This window comes from Musca autumnalis, unplaced genomic scaffold (assembly GCF_047663935.1).
Source record: "Musca autumnalis isolate F117 unplaced genomic scaffold, ASM4766393v1 scaffold_1, whole genome shotgun sequence".
Taxonomy (NCBI): domain Eukaryota; kingdom Metazoa; phylum Arthropoda; class Insecta; order Diptera; family Muscidae; genus Musca; species Musca autumnalis.
This window is the reverse complement of record NW_027411644.1, coordinates 297072745-297089479: the sequence shown is the minus strand read 5'-3', so window position 1 is coordinate 297089479 and position 16735 is coordinate 297072745. Positions and strand designations below refer to the sequence as shown.

The window sequence follows — 16735 nt, the reverse complement described above, 5'->3', positions numbered from 1 at the left end:
AATCATGCCGCCTTTCAAACAAGTGGCCTGTTGTTCAAACCTTAACCAGAACATCGCATTTTTCGTCGGTTGGATAATTCTTTTAACAAAATTCCAAATATGAAAAACTTGTCTATGTATGTGGTCTCGTCTTAAAATCAAGGCTTTTTTTGGCTAGGAAGGGCAAGTTATTAACCACTTCCGAATAGGTCTAAGGCCTATTTATTATAGGTATGTATTGGGAAAAACTTTGGTCATCCTAATATATTTTCCAGAAACAGATCAGCTATGAATATGAGCTACATCGGTCCACTTCTTCAATTACCTTCCACAAAATATACTAAAATGTTCGCAAAAGAGCAGGTTGTTGTCGGGGTCCACAACGATTCACATATTCCCGTAATGCCGGCTCCGGATTCTTTTGGTCCGTGCTGGGACGGAGGAAAATCAAGGACCAATATATTTATTTGTGCTCGGTTTGTTACATCTGCATCTACCACACTCAAACTTCGCAAGAATATCACGGTCGACTCGGCGCAAGCAACCAACAACAACAACAACTGCAGCTTACACCATTGTGATGGTTACAAGATACTGCAGAAGGATCGCGCCAGAAGTGGAGGTGGTGGATTAGCTTTCCTATTGCACCAGTCTGTTCAATGCAGATTTATCTTGCTTGAGCCTGGCTCTAATGACCCGCACATTGAATGTATGGGGGTAGGAGTCAAGTGTGGAACTGCCGTATTCTAGCTGTACTCCAGGTTATAGACCCAAAATTAGGAAGCTTTGGCGTTAAAGTCCCCCATGACCAGACGTTTGTGTCCGGTCATGGGGGACTTTAATGCTCATCATGTGTTGAGACATTCGGTTCTGGGAAATGACTATAGAGGTATAGTGCAGACTGAACAGATAGATAGCTCTACGTTTTGCACGGCCAGCTCGCAAAACATAACCATTGTGTGACCTGATTTGACAAAAGACGTAACCTGGCAACCCGTTGTTTCTCTTGAGTCAGACCATCTCCCCACAATTGTCTCCAATTGTCTCCGCCCAATTTCATCACCTCCTAAAGCCTCATCAATAATGGGAATGCTAATTGGCCTAATTTCAGAGAGTCCACTAATCACCACTTCAAAGAACTTCCCAAACATTCTGTTGTACGGGTAGCAGATAGAACGTTCCGAGACATTATAACTACTGCAGCCACTCACCATATACCTGCTGGTCGAATACTTTCGTCGTGCCAACACAATTAACCCCAGAGTCAGGGAGCTGACACTGGAAGTTAACAGTTTGGTCGGTGAGCATAAGCGGAACAAGTGGCAGAGTCAGCTGAAGATTTGCAACGTTAGAGCCGAAAAAAGTGAATTGTGGGCAACAGTTAGGTTACTCGTCAACCATGGAAAGAAAAAAAGTATAGGCCTCAGTCTGGTTTGGCGTCGTTACACTGACTAATCGCAAGTTATTTTAATCGACAGTTGGTCCAGCATCCCCGGAAGTGACAGTGTGAATAGAAGAATACTACGTCGCATTAAATATGTTCCTGTCGAGAATGAATCACGACAATTGACAAAGGATGATGATGCAAATATCATCAGGAACTCTAAGTCATCAAAAGCTTGGTCCTCAATGGAACCAACGCCTGCTGAACGAGTTGAATGAGACGGGAGTCGGGTATCTCAAAAAAGTTCTCAACCTGTCGCTAACCACCCATATCGTTCCCGAAGTCTAGAAAACGGGCAGTGTGGCAAGGATGGTAGCAAAGGTGAATCGTACAGACCGATTTCACTTTTGTCGCCCGTAGCAAAGACTATTGAGGCTTTACTCATCCCCAGCGTCAGAAATAGTTATCCAGTTGCCGATCATCAGCATCGGTTAAGTAAGTAGTCACAGCTACACCACATCTGCGCACATATTAGTCGAGGACTTAACCTGAATAGGCCGTGCGATGGGAAAGTGGTGGCGCTCGACTGTCAATCACACAACTCTGTTAGAGGACATTGAGCAGACAAACCTTCGGCAGAGTTTGAAACATTGTATAATCATTTATATAAGTGGACGCCAGACGTACGTAGAATTCAGGCACAACAAATCCAAGCCCAGTAGAGTGAAACCCCCGAAGGTGGGGTGATATCTCCGGAACTGTTTAACATCTACCGCTCTTGTATTCCACTCTCTCCAGACGACATTGAGATCTTAAAGTATGCGGATGATTGTACGATCTTGGCATTAGATGCCTTCATCTGCGAAAGACTGAACTCCTAGTTAACTGAACTTTCCAACTTTTCCAAGCGAGGAATATGCAAATATCCTCTACTAAATATACGGCCACTACTGTTCCCGGAGAAAATCATCCATCTATCGTAGCTGAGAGCGTCTGCTGCCACAACAAACTAGAGTAGTTTTGGCTCAACTACGCTCGGAACCTTTTGATACGATGAAAATATGCATCATCAAAATAATGATTTTATAGCCCAAATAAGTTTGGACTAAATGCATTTGAGACAATTTGAAGTCGAGTTAGTAATGCCCGTTCGTCCAGCTGCCTGGAACGCACGATAACTCTCAAACGGATCAACCGATTTTGTCCAAAATTTGGTTCTAGTAATATTTTTTTGGAACTTAGTTTATGTTCGAAGCTATTTTCACCACAAATTTAAAAATTGTTTCCTAAAATGGTTCGCACGATAGGTCTTTCTATTAGACATAGATTATAGACTATATCGGTCGGCCACCGTGTGTAGCGGCTGGTGCGCATGACAACTTTCGAACTGACTACTGCGTTGGTCCAAACTTTGGATATCAGAATATTTCTGCGAATCTTAGATAAAGTTCAAAGATGGTGTTAATCGGTCTACTCCTTCTGGTACCTCCCAAACAATAGTTCAAAAAAGTTACAATATTACAGTTACAGTATTACACCAACTTCGGTATAAGTGTGAGTTTCGAAGCATTGCCAGAGAAGCCACTCCATGGCCGATATGTCTGCTTAGGTACTAACAGCAACACCGCATAATTTGGTGGTTGTGTGAGTTCGAATCTTCGGCTTTCTTTTTCACTTACAAACAGTTTTCGATCATTCAGCTTTACACCAACGAGAAATTAATTAAAAAGTTCAAACAATTTTAGCGAATGTTTCTCGTAATATTTTGTCCAAACTTAGTCTATGTTCGAAAAATTTACATATCGATCTTCTCCTTATGGTACCTCCCTCACAAAAGATTAACATTTCTGTTTAAGTGAAGTTTAAGGTCTGTTCGTGTATTCTTTGGAAATGCTTACCGAAGGTACTCTTTGTGGTTCTGTTTACAGCAATATTATGTTTTTCGTGAGCAAGTCCATGCTACTTGACATAATGGTCCAATACCTCTAAATTATATGGTGACCAAGGGAAATGACTGGTGGGCGCAATATATATCGAAAAGAAAGCCTCTCAGAAGTAGGCTATTCCTCAGACGACCTCAGCCTCTTCACATCCAATGGTTGTGATTTTGGATAGGTCGACCGAGGTCCGTTATCCTTTGAGGAAGTCAATGCCGTCACTGACCCATCATTGTTTCGCCCGCTCGTGTTCCCACTTGTGTCGGATAGTTTCTTCTTTTTCATCAGCTGACTCACCTCTATCACCCTTTGGTGGGGTTTAGAAGTTGAGCCAGCTAGACTGAGGACTCAGATACTTCTTTCTCCTTCTTGCCTTCATATCAGCCTTCTTTGAGAGCTGAGACGTTGCCGCATTGGATAACGGGGTATCCTTATTCGAGTTGAAGTATCCTCCTTTCGTCGCCTCTATGGAGGTTTCGATGGGGGCTACTCCCTCTCTTGGCGTAGGGATTTCACTGACACGCACTTCCCTATTAGTTATATTCTTTTTCGAATTTCCTCACGAACTTGAGGTTAGAGCATACCATTTGAAACTCCCTCACGGAGTCTTTATTAGCATACCGATTGCAATAGTTGGTATGATTTTTTGTCTCTTGGTTCTTTGGTTTTGGCAGAATTGAAGGTCTGTGGATTCAGCGAATCATCCATCTTGTCGATAGGTTCTTCGCTCGTGCCACTCTCCTCCTCTACTGCCTTTTGCTTCAGAAGTAGAGGTTTGTCGGAATTGTCCGAAACCAAAACGTCACCGGATGGGGGATCATTAGCAAGACTAGATGTGGGGACATGAATCACTGTCGCGTCCATATCTTCCTCCTCCTCAGTCGGCGATAATTTTTCCCAAATTTCATCCGGGATGCTTTCCTCCTTGAGTGTCAAGGGTACACTTTCCTCAATAAAATTGAGGAGTAGTAGACTTTGTCTGTTTAGACTGTCATTTATATGGTCCAGTTCCGGAGTGTCGTCCCCGCCCATTTTTCCAGCCCGCTCATTTGCAGCAGAGTTTGAGCTGCTGGCAGCAACATTGGGGGATTCCTTGTCAATGTCCATATTTGTAATTGTCAGGGATAATAAGGAGGTTGCACTTGTGAGTGAAAAGACTGAGGGTGTCAAGGCATCCACACCTATGTACATCAGTCGAAGATTCATTTTGAGGTTTTTGAATTTTTGTTTTTTTTTTTTTATTAAAAGTTCGAATGTCCATGGGATATTGAGTTGTGGAGGAACTGAGATCCACCGTGGCATGAGGTATTAGGGTAGCAACTGTATTTGAACGAAGTCTCAAATACAGTTGCTACCCTAACTGCAAACCTTGATAACACCGATGGGCACGTGGTCGCTTAACACCCCGGTGTTAGGGGATCTCAGAATTATTTTAATAGGAGATCGGAACCAAATATGTGCCACACATTCCAAAGATACACAGTGGGTTTTCAGTGCACTGTGTTGGTTCGTGACAGTAGAAATGCATAACCTTTGGTCGGTCACAACCACCTAGTTAAACATTCTGAGAAGTTGAATGGAAGATTGTGGCGTCTAGCCCCCACATCGCGCCAAGATCCTTATCCCCGATTGATACTCTTTTACTTGTTTATATAAAATTTTTGTTGAAGAAAACAAAAAAAAAAAACAAACATTCAAACTCACAGACTTTTGGCCTGCAAAAATTATTCTGAATTACTGTGCGATGTCGTAAATGTGAAAATAAAATAAGCTATGAATTTAAAATAATTATAAGAAACGACCATTTTAATAATTGGCATTTAACAACATACTACTTTGTATACGGTCAACGGAAGTACATTGTGACGTATAAATAATATTTGTATATGGAACATTAATAATCACAATCAATTTAGGATTTCAGCGACGCAGAGCGGTTCAGAATCGTCTTTTTCATGGTCAAAACTCTGGAACTTTTGAACGGATAGAGATATTTCCATAATTCTTTTTTTTTTTTGATCGACAGATCACCACCAAGTTCGGTCTACCGGTTGCGGAGGAATTCAAGGTCAAAGTAAAAAATTTGAGTTTTTTATATTTTGCATCAGAATATTAGTGTTTTTGAGTTGTTCATATATTCTAACTATTTAAAAGCATCAAACCCCAATAACCAAACCATAAAAATACAAAATATGTTTTTTGGAAAACACTTTTTTCAAAAAATTTAACACCCTGTTTCATGGCGAACAAAAATGAAAACGAAAGAAAAACTACTTAACTCGTGTATGATTTCTAAATTTTGCAGTTGTTTCTAAGCAAAAACAAAGTCAATATTACCATGAAAAGCACAGTTTAGGTGTTTTTCGTTCGCATTTATTTTCTTTCGACATAGTGAAAAAGGCCCTAAGTTTTTTTTTCCAAAATTGAAAAAAATCTTCCTTGGGTTTTCATAAAACTCTTATAAAAACTCATATATTAAAAAATGTCCATTTGTGTGAAAAAGCATGGAAAAAACACACATTTTTATACCCTCAGCATTCATGCTAATGAGGGTATATACACTTTCATATAGGCAAAATGTACCTCATCGAAATAATGGTTTTAGACCCCAAGTATGTTTGGACGAAATCCGTTTTAGACAATTTAGAGTCCATTTAGCCATGTCCGTCAGTCTGTCGGTCTGTATGTCTGGCTGGAGCGCACTATACCGATTCGTTTCCAAATTTGGCTTTCGTAATATTTTGTCCGAACTTAGTTTAAGTTCGAAAATGGGTTATATCGGTCCAATCTTTTCGGTAACTCACCCATAAAAGTTCAAAAATGTTCGGAAAATTTGTGCACACGATAACTCCTGAAGGGAGTAACCGATTTGGTCCATACTTTGGACATCATCAAATTTCTACCAGACTTAGATGAGGGTACCTCCCACACAAAATTTCGGAAAAGTTCAGTTTAGGAGCTGCTCTCGAATTGCTTTGATTTTTGTTGTGACAGCTTGTATTCACTGCGCACCATACGTCGGTAAAGTTTCATCAGGAGCAAGTTCATACTTCCTGAGAAAACAGCCTGAAAGGTACATAAAATCCATATCGTCGGTGTCATGCTTAAGTGTTCCATACGCCATTTTGGACTTTTTGAGATACAGGTGGTTTCCAGGGTTTTCCGGTATGCTCTTTCTGAATTTCTAGTCGGCTTTCTCCTATCTGCTCTAGTCTCCGAGATATCCACGCCTCGACGGGAAAGCATAAACTTTAATATTTTAAAAACTTACAAGTTTTAAAACACATTTCAAAAATCAGAATTTTAATTTTCGATTTAGAAGTATTTAATTTATTGAGGCAAAGATGGAAATATTTTTTGTCAATTTGTTCCATGTGATTTACAATATTTCACATTTGTGTCAAAAGTGCGGATATGGAACAAATCGACAAAAATTCTTTTTTTAAAAAAATCTCTATAACTTTTATATTCCAATACATATCCCTCTAAATTTTTGCAAATATGTTCTATATACTATTATTAATATTTCAAGTCAAAAATATAAATATTTGCTTTAGCCAGCTTCACACAGTTTTGACGCAAAACATTAAAATGCGATTATCTCAAAACAGGCAAATGGCGTATGGAACACTTAAGCATGACACCGACGATATGTCACCGTGTATAGTGGTTGGAGCGCAAGATAAATCTCGAACGCCTTCGTATTATTTTGTCCAAACATAGTTTAATTCCGAAGATAAGCCATATCGGTCCACTATATCAGGTACCTCCCCCACGAAAGTTCAAAATTTTTGTGTGTGCACGATAACACATCCTAACTATCTACCAGATATAGATCAGGTTCGAATAAGGACTATATTAGTCCACTCCTTCGGGTACCTCCCATACAAAATTTAGGATAAGTTCACTTCAAGACCTGCTCTCGATTCACTTTGATTTTTGTCGAATCAACTTACATTCGCTGCCTCAATAACGATGGTAAAAGTTTTTTCAGGGGCAAGTCCATACTTCTATTCTATAGAAGCCTCCTACCGAGGTCTTCTATTCTAAAGAAGCCTCCTACGGAGGTCTTCTATTCTATAGAAGCCTCCTACGCAGGTCTTCTATTCTATAGAAACCTCCTACGGAGGTCTTCTATTCTATAGAAGCCTCCTACGGAGGTCTTCTATTCTATAGAAGCCTCCTACGGAGGTTTTCTATTCTTTAGAAGCCTCCTACGGAGGTCTTCTATTCTATAGAAGCCTCCTACGGAGGTTTTCTATTCTATAAAAGCCTCCTACGCAGTTCTTCTATCCTATAGAAGCCTCCTACGGAGGTCTTCTATTCTATAGAAGCCTCCTACGGAGGTCTTCTATTCTATAGAAGATTTGGTCCAAAATTTGGCCTTCGTCATATTTTGTCCAAAAATAGTTTCATTTCCAAAATGTAATACCGGTTTATTTAAAAAATTTCACTAAAATGGTATGCCCGATATCTTTTGAACGGGGCAACTTATTTGGTTCAAACTTTGGATCTCCTACAATTTTGTCCAAGTTTAGGTTAACTTCTAAAATGGTCCATATCGGTACTCTCCTTAGGGTACATCCACCACATTTGTGTCTAAGTGCAGTTTATGGTCTGTTCGAAGATCCTTTGGAAATGTATACCGATGCTGTTCGTTGCGATATTATGTTTTCCGTGGACAAGTCCATGCTTCCTGGCATACTGGTCCACTGAAATGATTAGTGGGCGCCATATCTATCGAAAAATATGACTCCAAAAATAAGATCCACTTCCATAATGGACTATGTCGGTCCATTCCTTTAAGTACCTCCTTCACAACACGTTTGATCTTAAATCCTAATCCAATTGTCCAAAAAAGGCCACAATATACTGAAACTAGCAAAATACCCGCTACTTCGTATGCGGAAAAGGAATAATATACAAATAAGCAATATTTAATATGCAGAACACTGAAAATTTTGATGTACTTAAATAGGTATTTGAATTTACACTTAATTTCTTTCACGTACTACTCGTACACATTATGTTCGAATTTAAAAAAAAGACCTCTTCACATCAACTGCGGCCTACATTTTATATTCCAGTCCATGTTTTATTAGAACGGTATGGGTATTTTGAAAATTTTATCCACATTTTCCAACCCAATTTTGGAATTTGTGATATAAAATGTGGAATACCATTATTCAGAAGATGTTACCCTATATAACAGTTAATTTTTGAGACATTTTATTTTAGGCCTTTTTTCTCAGGATGTAAAAACCTTCAGCACATTATTTAGAAACCGAATTCGTGTTAACCTAGAAACAAAAGTACATTATTCAGTACAATTTTTAAAATCCAGGATCTTAGCTCAAATGTTACTTGTTCACCCAAAGTCAATGGTATTACATGTAGAAACCTTTCATACATTTAAAGGCGTATTTAAATAAACATTCTGATCCAATCTCAACAGTGATCCTCATAACAAATTTCATTTATTTTTCAATTTTGTACTTTTCACGCATTAATGATATAATTCCATCTTCATTTAGCATTTAGTACATTTCGTACTTCTCAATAAATCATCCAGCCCTCAGCCAAATTTTAGAATTTGTATGCATTTAAAAAAATCCGTATCTAAACACCAACACAATCCCTCATACAACAATTCGAAATTCCACCTATGTATATCCCTTCATGCATCACCAAAAAATTCCTTTCTTTTATCCAAAACTATATCCCAACCGTGATTTAGTATTTTTCGTATATATTAGTACGATATTCCAAAACGTCCTCTCTATCTACACTCTAAACGTCAACTGCTATGCAATACCGAATTTCACAATTTCAGCTCTACGCCTTTACACAATAAAAATTTGGACCAAATTCTGTGCCACTTAGTAATTTTTCGTATACTTATTGTGCGTATATCCACAACCACATCCATATCTCAACCCTATACACCAACAGCGGCTATAATACCAAATTTCCGAATTCCACCTCTATTCATAACACCATTAATACTTTTATTTATTTTTTTTTATTTTATTTTATTTCATTATTCGTAATACAGAAGCCTTCGTGGCCAGATAATCACTTTTCGTATGAAAGTACGAATTTCAATAACTATCTCCAAAAGTAATTGCGAATTTCAGGATTCCACCTCTACCCGTCCACCCAAATCTAAATTGTATCAAACTTAGTACCGTATCCATAAGTACGAATTTCCGAAACTACCTCAATCCAACACTCCATAATTAATCTTAATTCCAAGTTTCAGGATTCCAGCTCTATCCGTCCACCTTAATTTGAATTGTACCAAATTTAGTACCATTTAGTACTTTCGGTACCCATAAGTACGAATTTCCAAGACTAAGTCAATCCTACAGTCCAACAGTAATCTTAATTCCAAATTTCGGGATCCCAGCTCTATTCGTTCCCCCAAATCCAAATTGTACCAAATTTAGTACCTTTTGTACCCATCAGTATGAATTTCCAAAACTTCCTCAATCCTACACTCCATCTGTAATCTTAATTCCAATTTTCAGCACTCCAGCTCTATCCGTTCACCCAAATCCAAATTGCGTACCATTTAGTACTTCTCGTACCCCCTAAGTACGAATTTCCAAAACTTGCTCAATCCTACACCCCAATAGTAATCTTAAATCAAAGTTTCAGGATTCCAGCTCTATCCGTTCAACTAAATTTAAATTGTACCAAATTTAGTACCATTTAGTACTTACCGTACCATAAGTACGAATTTCCAAGACTAACTCAATCCTACTCTCCAAAAATAATTAAATTCCAAATTTCAGAATTCCATCTCTATTTGTTCACCCAAATCCAGTTTGTACCAAATTTAGTACCGTTTACTACTTTTCGTACCCATAAGTAAGAATTTCCAAAACTGCCTCAATCCTTCACTCCATCAGTAATCTTAATTCCAAATTTCAGGTTTTCATGTCTATCTAAATCCAAATTGTACCAAATTTGGTACCATTTAGTACTTTTCGTACACATATGTATGAATTTCCAAAACTACTCCCATATCTCAATTGTACACTTCAACGGTAATCTAAATTCCAAATTTCAAGTTTTCAGCTCTATCCGTTCACCCAATCAAAATTGTACCAAATTTAGTACCATTTAGTACTTCTCGTACACATAAGTACGAACTTCCAAAATCATTTCCTTATATCAACACCACTTCCCAACCTTGATTACCATACCAAATATGAAGATTGTAGCTATATCCGCTAAAAATATACAATTGGTACCAAATTTAGTAACTTTTCGTACACTTATAGTTCGAATTTCCAAAAACCCTTTGGTACATCTTTCTAACTCTCCATCAGTTACCCTCATTCCAAATTTCAGAATTCTAGCTCTTCCCGTTTGCCTAATACAAAGGGTACCATATTTAGTACCTTTTAGTACTTTTCGTACCCATCTAAGTCGAATTTCCAAAAACCCAGCCTTATCTCACCCCTACACACCGACAGCAACGCATAGTCAAAATTTCAGCTTTCTAGCTTCAGCGGTTTCGTCTGGGCGATGATATGTCAGTCACTCACTCAGTCACTCACTCACTCACTCACTCACTAAGCTCTTTTATATATATGAAGATCCTAAATACATTCGATCTGTCCGTAGATGAAAGTTTCAATTCACATAGGCTTAGGGTATATCTGTGTCGGCAAAGTCGACTGATACTTTTTTACTTGTTACCCATGTAATTTCAAAAAATTTAAAAAAGTGTTAAACGGGTTCAATAGTATATATGAGCTGAAAGAGGACACTCTCTGGCATCATTCTGTGACAACGGAACTTTGTTCCAAGCTGTTTCCTAAAGGTTCTAGTCCATTAAATTTGGAATTTCACTGAAATTTAGTACCTGAGGGAAAATAAAATAGCTCACTTCGTGTAATTTATTAAACGACTCTTAAAGGCAGCAATTCTAACTACCTAACAAAAAAACAATGAATAAAATATCTATTACAGTTTCTGAGAAAGAAACAGTTATTTGTTTCTTTCTCCAGAAATTTGCTATTAGCATATTTACATCAGACGGGATTTAGTAAAGATTGCAATTTAAATTGGCAATCCCATTGCATATACATTAGGGTGGGGCGATTAGTATGGAAGAAAAAAATCTTATTGGGCGCTTTGCGTTTCAGGTCCTTCTTAGCATAAAAGTCCACTATACCCTACGTCTACGGTAAAAATAAAGCTTCCACATATTGACTTGCAGTGTTTTAAGGTTGTAGCTATTGTTTCGGGCTACACTATCTCTGAGCATATTAAAGATATCAAAAGTTCGAAAATGTAGAAAATTCGTCTTTTCTTGTTAAGAAGCGCCTCTTAAGGGGTTATGGCCAGTTATTGAGCACGAAAAATGAAATTTTTCATTAATTTTTTACAAAAAATCTACCAAATTTTTTAGAAAATTTTCTTTTCATCTGATAGATCACACCTTGAGCTACTATCGGATTTTTTTTGTAGAAAAATATTGCACATTGTTCCGACAAATGGCCTCATACGAAAGATTGTTTTTACTGAAGCAGTTTGCGGTGCCCACTGTAGCTCGAAAGGGTATAAAAATGGGCAGTTTTTTTCGCCATAAATCCGTAAATTGTTTTTATACCCTCAGCATTTATGCTAACGAGGGTATATACACTTTCATACGGGCAAAATGTGCCTCATCGAAATAATGGTTTTAGACCCCAAGTATGTTTGGACGAAATGTGTTACAGGCAATTTGGAGTCGATTGAGCAATGCCTGTCTGTCTGGCTGGCTGGAGCGCACGATAACTCTCGAAGGGATGAACATATTCGGTTCTTGTTTTGGCTTTCGTAATATTTTGCCCAAACTTAGCTTAAGTTCGAAGATGGGCTATATCAGTCCACTCCTTCCGGTACCTCCCCCACAAAAGTTCGAAAATGTTCGGGAAATTTGTGCGCACGAAAACTCTGGAAGGGAGTAACCGATTTTGGTCCATACTTTGCCCATCGTAAAATTTTTACCAAACTTAGATGAGGTTCCAATATGGACTCAATTGGTCTACGCCTTCGGGTACCTCTTACCCAAATTTTCGGAAAAGTTCAGTTTAGGGCCATCTCTCGAATCGCTTTGATTTTTGTTTTAGCGACTTGTATTCACTGCCCTCCATACGACGGTTCAAGTTTCATCAGGGGCAAGTCCATACTTCCTGAGAAAATAGCCTGAAAGTTGCAAAAAAAACCCCACAAAGCGTTTGCCTTCGCTACCTCCGTTACGACGGTAAAACATTTTTCAGGGGCAAGTGCCATACTTCTTGAGAAAACAGCCCGAAAGTTGTAAAAAAACCCCTATGTCACCATATGTGGCGGTCGGAGAGCACGATAACTCTCGAACTGTTAAATTGATTTCTTCCAACATTTGGTCTTTGTCATATTATATCAAACTTAGTTTCATGGGGCAATACCGGTCCATAACTTCCGGTACTTCTCCTCAATATTAAACAAATTTTACTAAAATTCTAGGACGATATCACTTGAATAGGGCAACCAATTTGGTCCAAACTTTGGATCTCCTAATATTTTGTCAACATTTGGTTTAACTTCTAAAATGGCCCATATCAGTCCTCCCTAAGGGTACCTCCGCCACAACAGTTCAACATTTGTGTCTAAGTGCAGTTAATTCCTAATCTTCATTTTTGTCCGAAAGTTCAAATGTCCAAAAAGGGTCACAAAAATTCTGTCGGTAGGTGAAAGTATCACTTCGCATTGGCTGAGGGTATACATCTGTCGGCAAACCCGACTGACACTTTTTTACTTGTTTTACAAGAAATCTACCAAATTTTTTTAGAGGATTTTCTTTTCATATGATGGATCACAGCTTGAACTATTATCGGATTTTTTTTTTTGTAGAAAAACATTGCACATTGTTCTGACAAATGGCCTCCTAGGAAACACTGTTTTTATACCCTCAGCATTCATGCTAGCGAGGGTATATACACTTTCATACGGGCAAAATGTGCCTCATCGAAATAATGGTTTTAGACCCCAAGTATGTTTGGACGAAACGTGTTTTAGACAATTTGGAGTCGATTGAGTAATGTCCGTCCGTCTGTATGGCTGACTGGAGCGCACCATAACTCTCGAACGGATTAACCGATTCGGTCCAAAATTTGGCATTCGCAATATTTCGTCGAAACTTAGTTCGAAGATGGGTTCTATTGGTCCACTCCTTCCGGTACCTCCCCCACAAAAGTTTGAAAATTTTTGGAAAATTTGAGTAGCCGATTTGGTCCATACTTTGCATATCGTGTAATTTCTACTAGACTTAGATGAGGTTCCAATATGGACTCAATCGGTTCACTACTTCGGGTACCTGCCACACAAAATTTCGGAGAAGTTCAGTTTAGGACCTGTTCTTGAATCGCTTCGTTTTTTGTTGTAGTAACTTGTATTGACTTCCCCCATACGACGGTACAAGTTTCATCAGGGGCAGGTCCATACTTCCTGACAAAATAGCCTGAAAGATGCAAAAAGCCCCTATGAAAGCGTGTGTAGTCAACATGGTTGGAGTGCAAGATAACTCTCGAAGGGATCTGCCGATTCGGTCCAAAATTTGGCCTTCGTAATATTTTGTCAAAACATAGTTTAAATACAAAGATAAGCCACATCGGTCCACTCCTTCAGGTACCTCCCCCAGAAAACTTCAAAAATGTTCGGAAAAATTTTGGGCACGATAACTCTTGAAGGGAGTGACCGATGAAATCCATACTTTGCACATCCTAATATATTTACCAGATATAGATCAGGTTCGAATATGGACTATATTTGTCTACTCCTTCTGGTACCTCTCACACAAAATTTCGGATAAGTTCACTTTTAAATCTGTTCACGAATCACTTTGATTTTTGTTGAAGCGATTTGCATTCGCTACCTCCATTACGACGGTAAAAGTTTTTTCAGGGGCAAGTCCATATTTCTTGGAAAACAGCCCGAAATCCCTATGTCAACATATGTGGCGGTCGGATGGCACGATAACTCTCGAACTGTTCAACCGATTTGATCCAACATTTGGTCTTCGTCATATTATATCCAAACTTAGTTTCATGGGCCATACCGGTTTACAACTTTCGGTACTCCTCCCACATATTCAAAAAATGTCACTAAAATGCTAGGACGATATCACTTGAATGGGGCAACCAATTTGGTCCAAACTTTGGATCTCCTAATATTTTAGTTTAACTTCTAAAATGGCCCATATCGGTCCTCCCTAAGTGTACCTGCCCTACAAAAGTTCAACATTTGTGTATTAGTGCAGTTAATTCCTAATCCAAATTTTTGTCGGCAAGTTCAGATGTCCAAAAAGGGCCACAAAATTCTAAAGAGACCTTAAATACATTCGATCTGTCCGGAGGTGAAAGTTTTGCTTCACATTGGCTGAGGGTATCTATCTGTCGGCAAAGCCGACTGACACTTTTTTACTTGTTATATGTATAATAACCCCACAAAAACATACGAAGGTCGGATCATCCGTTTTTGAGCAACAATGGGCACCGCATTCAAAAATGCCATTTCGAGAAAACCGTTTTTAAAACTGCGATGTTACATACAAATCACAATTAATTTCCTCTTTCTAACGCTCATATCTCAGCTAATTTTTGTTCGATTGGCTCGAATTTTTTTGCAACATATTCTATTCCACCTGTACTTAAAAATGAACCAAATAAAAAAATATTCGTTTTTGCAAAATTTGTAAGAGGCCATAACCCCTTAAAATGTTCAAATCACCCCAGCCTAATATACATACGTTTGTATGTACGTCATAAATTGCCCAATGGTCTTTTAGATGCCGGTGACGTAGTCAATTAAATCGAATTGTTTGTTCTTTTTAGCTGATAAGTTAATCTAAGTAAGTGTTTATAATATCCACAAAACGTATTCGCAATTAATGTGGACATACATACCTACGAGTATGTATGTATGTAAATAAATCAATGCAATTATTTAAAACCCAATAAAGATGATGTAAAACATTTAAATAAATATTTATATGTACATACATTAATGCGTATGTATGTATATAAATCATATTATACATATATTGCAAATCACATTTTCCATCAAAAACTATTTTTTACGGCTGTCATACATTCATCATTTTACGATTTATGAATAATCTTTAATTTTCTAAGATTTGGAATAAAACGAAGAAGAAAATTTATTGCAAAATTATTTTGCAGGTGAACGAAAGACAGAGAACACATTAACGGTTCAACGGAAAATAAATTCTTTGTTGACAACTTCAAACAAACCCACCAATAAATAACCCAACCAAACGTTTGAATAAAAGTTAAATACAAGTAAGTAAAATAAATAAAATTTAATTATTTGTTATTATCAGTGTGTATGTAAACAGATACATTATTTTTGAGATTATATTAATTTATTGTTAATAAGATTTATGTTTGTTTTATTTATTGGGCAACGTAAAACTATTTAAACAAATATAATTTTATGGCGATAACAACAAAATCCAAATGTAAATCTCTGCTACCGGAAAGTAATAAAATTAAAAAGTTAACAAAAAATTAATAATGTAAATAAACAAATAAGCCATGAACGTGCTGTAGACTGTGCTGTGAAAACATGCGAGTTACTCAGGCTGTACATATGATATCGATACAAAAAACTGATAAACTATTGTCTTAATCCAAAGGAAAATAATTTATTTTCTAAGGAATTGCTTAGAAACCCATTGTAAAATAGTGAGTTCAGAGATAAATACATTTTATTTGTGTTTTTATACCCTCAGAATTTAGGCTAAAAGTGTATATACATTTTGATAGGCCAAAATATGCCTCATCGAAATAATGGTTTTATGTTTGGACGAAATCCGTTTCAGACAATTTGGAGTTCATTTAACCATGTCCGTCTGTCTGTCTGGCTGGAGCGCACGATAACTCTCGCATGGATCAACCAATTCGGTCCAAAATTTAGCTTTCATAACATTTTGCCCAAACTTAGTTTAAATTCGAAGATGGGCTATATTGGCCCATTCTTTTTTGGACCTCCCTCACAAAAGTTCGAAAATGTTCGGAATTATTGTGTGTACCATTATTTGATCCAAACTTTACACATTCCGAAATTTCTACCAGACTTAGATCAGGTTCCAATGTGGACCCAATCGATCCACTCCTTCGGGTACTTCCCAAACAAAATGTCGGATAAGTTCAGATAGCTTTGATTTTTGTTGCAACAACATGTATTCACCGCCCCCATACGACGGCACAAGTTTCATCTGGGGCAATCCCATACTTCCTAAGCAAATAGCCTGAAATTTGCAAAAACCCGTATGACACCGCGTGTAGTGGTTGGTACGCAAGATAACTCTCGAACGGATCTGCCGAATCGGTCCAAAAATTTGGCCTTCGTAATATTTTGTCCAAACAATGTTTAA

The 16735-nt window shown here is 37.8% G+C and overlaps 1 protein-coding gene across 5 annotated transcripts in view; it reads left to right on the top strand.

Moving 5' to 3' along the window:
* LOC141389777 (phosphoglycerate mutase 2-like) overlaps window positions 1-16735 on the top strand; it is a 45593-nt gene that overhangs the window by 1870 nt on the left and 26988 nt on the right. For 2 of the 5 annotated variants that reach the window (XM_073961831.1, XM_073961832.1), the window contains exons 1-2: window positions 14930-15187; window positions 15519-15638. The exons of 1 other annotated variant lie outside the window; for it this stretch is intronic. The gene's annotated coding sequence lies outside the window, so the exon portion shown is untranslated. Of the gene's footprint in view, window positions 1-14929; window positions 15188-15518; window positions 15639-16735 lie in introns of those variants that run through there. 2 more of the 5 variants (XM_073961830.1, XM_073961829.1) reach the window with 1 other exon arrangement.